This window comes from Epinephelus moara, unplaced genomic scaffold (assembly GCF_006386435.1).
Source record: "Epinephelus moara isolate mb unplaced genomic scaffold, YSFRI_EMoa_1.0 scaffold4364, whole genome shotgun sequence".
In the NCBI taxonomy this organism is placed as follows: Eukaryota; Metazoa; Chordata; class Actinopteri; order Perciformes; family Serranidae; genus Epinephelus; species Epinephelus moara.
Genome location: NW_026082164.1, coordinates 6,867 through 11,779, shown reverse-complemented (window position 1 = coordinate 11,779; position 4,913 = coordinate 6,867). Strand labels below are relative to the sequence as shown.

The window sequence follows — 4,913 nt, the reverse complement described above, 5'->3', positions numbered from 1 at the left end:
AGTGACTCTACAATGTGCATTTTGTCCACTATTAATTCTCGCAAGAAACACAATGAAATGATAATCCTAGGTGACTTCAACATTAATTGGCTTGACCGTTCCTCTTCCAATCATCGAAACTTATTTAGCAGTATAAATCTAACTCAGTTAATTAACGAACCAACCAGAGTTGATATTCGTTCTTCCTCTCTGTTAGACTGGATACTTGTTACAAATCTGGAAAGAATAATCAAATCTGGTGTTATGGCTGACTGTTTAAATGACCATTCTATTATATTTTGTGTTTGGAAAATTAAAATCCCTAGCTCTCCACCTAAATACATTAGATTTAGACAATGCAAGAATATTAATGTTGACAATTTTATCCAAGATATCATATCTGTTTGTTATAAAATCATGGATTGATGATTGATGTATGTATGTATGTATGTATGTATGTATGTATGCATCCATGCATACATACATACATCAATACATACATCAATATATACATACATCAGTACATCAATGCATACATACATACATCAATCAGAAATATTCGGGATGCCATAAACAAACACTGAAGTTTACAAATTAGGACTGCAGTCTGGAAACATGGACGCGTATAAAGCGGCAGCTTAAAATGCAAGAAGAGCAGTAACAGAGGCAAACAGGGACTACAGGAAGCAAGTGGAACAACAATTCAAGGAGGGTACACACACAACTGACAGATTCAGATTCAGACAACTTTATTTATCCCACCAGGGGCAATTTGTTTGAACAGCTTGCCTTGCACTCAGACTAAAACATACAGTTACATGTAGGCACATAAATAAAAATCAAAGATAAAAAAAATATGCTAAGGAGTTCAGTGGAATAAAAGAATCTATAAACAACAGCAACAATAATAATTGTTATTTATTATTATTATTATTATTATTATTATAAGTTAATAGACTGATTATCAATAAAATTAAAAAGCAATAAAAATATTTACAGAGATTTTAAAAGACTAATAGAGGGAATAAAAGATTTTGAATAATGACGTCCTGACGGCAACAGAGGATTCTTCTCCATCAGAAGCTTAAATACTTGTGGCTTTCTGGAGGATTTATTTGCAAAAACCAGTCAAGTCCCGTTGTGTCACTTCTGTGATCTTAGAGCAGATTTTAACAATGCTATTGAGACTGCTTCTGTCTTTCTATGTGAGGCTGAGAAACCAGCAGATAAATGAAAACCACAGGAGGCTCTCACTAAAAGACTGATAGAAACGGCAGAGGATGATGGGACTGACAGAAGAGGAATTTAGTTTACAGAGAAGGTGAATTCTGTTGTCCTTGCTTCACAATATCTGCAGTATTTACATCAAATGTAGCCACTTCTGACTCCATCACCGTCATTTAGTTTGCTGTCCACACAGCTGTGGTGAGATTGATCACAGAAAACAATAAAAACACCTACCTGAAGACCTGACCAGCTGGTGTTAGGATAACAACCTACTCTGAATGTCAGCACAGCACAACAACAGCAAAAGGACTACGCTCCCCTTAGTATCAACAGGTCCACGGTGGAGAGGATGGATAACTTTAAATACCTTGGTGTCAACATCAGCGAGAGCCTGACCTGGGTGTTGCATAATGACTCAGTGGTGAGAAAAGCAAGGCAGTGATTGTTTCACCGGAGATGCCAGAGGAAATTCCGGGTATCCCCTCAAATACGGAGGAATTTTTACTCCACTACCATCAAGGGCATGCTGACGAGGAACATCACTGCCTGGTACGGGAACAGCACCAAACAGGACCACAAGGCCCTGCAAAGAGTGGTTAATTCAGCTGAATGCACTATAGGTGCTCATCTACCCTGCATAAAGCATGTTTATACCAGATGCTGCCCGGATAACTGCCTATTCACCCTACTGAGGTTAGGAAGAAGGTACCAGATACACCAGGCAGCACTGAGAGGTTTAGGAGGACTACATAAAATGACAGAAACAGTTTTTGGGAAAAATTTATTTGATGTGTACTTTGAGTTTTTATTTTGGCCCACGTCCCATCTGCTCACCTGGGGCGGGGTTTATGACCTACGCTGCAGCTGGACACCAAGGGGTGATTAAAATGTATTTTGCTTCACTTTTGGGGAGCTGTCAAGTTATCTATTCTCATTATTAAAACTATGGTGCATTCAAATCGATGTGGCTTAGAGGTAGAGCAGGTCTTCCACCAATCAGAAGATCGGCGGTTCGGTCCCCAGCTCCTCCAGTGTGCATGTCTGCATACTGATTGCTCCTGAGATGGCTGTTCCATCGGTGTGTGAGTGTGTTAATAAACTGAGCTTGGTAGCCTCGGCCACCAGTGTATGAATGTGTGTGTGTGAATGTGTCTAGTAGTGTAAAGTGGTCGGAAGCCTAAAAAGGCGCTATACAAGTGCAGGTCCATTTACGATTCATACACATGGATAGATGGATGCAGGTTGTCTATCCCCAAACATTGTAGAGTTTAATGCATGTTTTTATGTTCCTCTGCAGGATCAACTGTTATGATGTGTTTGGGGCTCAGGCTCCGTTTGGAGGTTACAAGGCTTCTGGTAATGGCAGAGAGCTTGGAGAGTATGGCCTGGACAACTACACGGAAGTCAAGACGGTAATTATAAAAAATACTATCATAAATATGTTAAGCTTATCAGATGAATTGCTCTGAATCAGGGCTTCCAGGATGCAAAGCTAATGCTAATGCCGATGTCAGTCTTTATCAGCTTTAACATCATCAGACATGATCTGTCAGCAATATAATATTACAATTCGGAAACATTGTTAGTATTCCTTTAGAATTGATGTTATGTTCAGAATAGCACTAATTTCCAGTCTGAAACTAAATTAGTCCCAAGAGTTGAGTTAACAATATTTATTTGAATATGTGATTGATAATACACTGAGATACACAACAACTAAATATTCTACACCTTGAACTCCTGAGAATTAGCCATCTTTTTGTCTGTGTTGTCAGGTGACCATGAAGGTGCCACAGAAGAACTCTTAGACATGTGCAGTGAGCCCAGTGAGCAGCTAATTCATGTCTCCTCCTAGCTGCTCTCTGGTTGACAGCAGACTGACACACTGCTCCTGTGCACCGCTACAAAAGTAATTCTACTGCTGTCTGTCAATCATGCACAGAACAAACCCATTGTAGGAAGAAATCCCATTCATATGAGCTCTTTCTGCTGTAAAAATCAACCCACTGTCCACCAATAATGACACTCTTTTCCACCTGATTCAATGTAATCATAAACATATCCAAACATTATCCGTGTTTGTAACCTGTGGGCTTTGACATTTATAGATTTTAATAATAAATGCATTTGAGGGACGTAGCTGTCATCTGTGTGTGTTATTTACAAGAAATGTTAAAGCAGGAGCTAATTTCTAGTTTGCATTGCAATGTCTTTTTGTGTGTGTCATTATACAGACTGCTCCAAAAAATTAAGGGAACACTAAAATCACACATCAGACCTTGATGAACAAATGTTGTGAAACAAAATGATGCAGTAACCATCAATGGAAACCAAACTCACCAACCCACTGAGGGCTGGATTCAAAATCACACCAAAAGTCAAAGTAAAAAATTGAAATCACAGGCTGATTCAACTGGTGTTCATTTTATCATGGCAACTCATAATGTGACTGTAGCGGGGCTCTATTGAAAACTCTTCAAAAACTCCAAAAACACAGGCAGAGTCGAAAAATCAAGTTTTGGCTTTTGATTTTGTCGGCCTCCCAAGGTGCAAATTGTGAGTTATTTACAAAAAAATAAAATACGAAAAGAAATGCAAAAAGTTTGAATACAAAAAACTATTTCAAAAAAGTTCTTCAACAAACCTCAATAATCAGGAAAAACTCACAGTCCAATACACAGGTGAATCCAAGATGTTGCCTTCTCTGCAACCAGACCAAGACTGCCATTACCTGAGCTGAACCGCTCCTTTTAAACCTGAAGCCACTCCCATCATGCATAACAATACAGGAAAAAAAATACAATAAATTCAACCCTTCTTCAACTAAAGTATTAATCACTCTGAGTACATAAACGTCATAAACAGGAATTAAATACATATTCAGAAATATTCACTTTAAATCCCAAAACCAGATATATTTGCAGGAAACTAATAAATTACAAAAATCACAGCAACGTAAATCATGTGACAGGTCATGTGACCAAGGAAACGCGCGACGCTCAAACAGTTATACCGGAAGAGCCGTGCGCCCTGGTTTGACCGACTAATCAGGAGACACGAGGTGAACACTCATCACACCGTCACCTGGTAAGTCAGCGTCCATAAACTGATAAATGTATGCATAAAAGAGGAAAGTAGATTACCCAAGTGTGCACCCTTGACTGCGCTACTAAACAGCGGGGAAAGAGGGAAAATAGAGAGATGCGCGAGTCATTTCATGAGGCAGAAAGGTAGCAGGGGGTGTGGGTAGTGTGTCTGTGTGTGTGTGTGTGTGTGTGCGCGCATTTGTGCGTGTGTGCGCTGCCCGCAGTCAGTGATCGGGCCGCTCCATCACAGTGACTCATTAGTGTGTATGGCCCCCGCGTGCCTGTATGCACTCCTGACGACATCTGGGCATGCTCCTGATAAGTTTGCAGATGGTGTCCTGGGGGATCTCCTCCCAGACCTGGATCAGGGCATCAGTGACCTCCTGGACAGTTTGTGGCGGTACTTGGCAACAACTGATGCACCGATGCATAACCTCCCATAGGAGCTCAATTGGATTTTGGTCAGGGGAACAAGAGGGCCAATGGGTCAATGGCATCAATGCCTTCGTCATCCAGGAACTGCCTACACACTTTGGCCACGTGAGGCTGGGCATTTTCCTGCACCAGGAGGAAGCCAGGGCCCACTGCACCAGGGTAACATCTGACATTCGCTCTGAGGAT

General features: G+C 40.7%; 1 long non-coding RNA gene across 1 annotated transcript; it reads left to right on the top strand.

Moving 5' to 3' along the window:
* Window positions 1-6: 6 nt before the first annotated feature.
* Window positions 7-3,341, top strand: LOC126387443 (uncharacterized). The gene is made up of 2 exons (XR_007569673.1): window positions 7-2,618; window positions 2,982-3,341. It is a non-coding gene; the product is annotated as an uncharacterized LOC126387443 (long non-coding RNA).
* The last annotated feature ends 1,572 nt before the right edge of the window (window positions 3,342-4,913 follow it).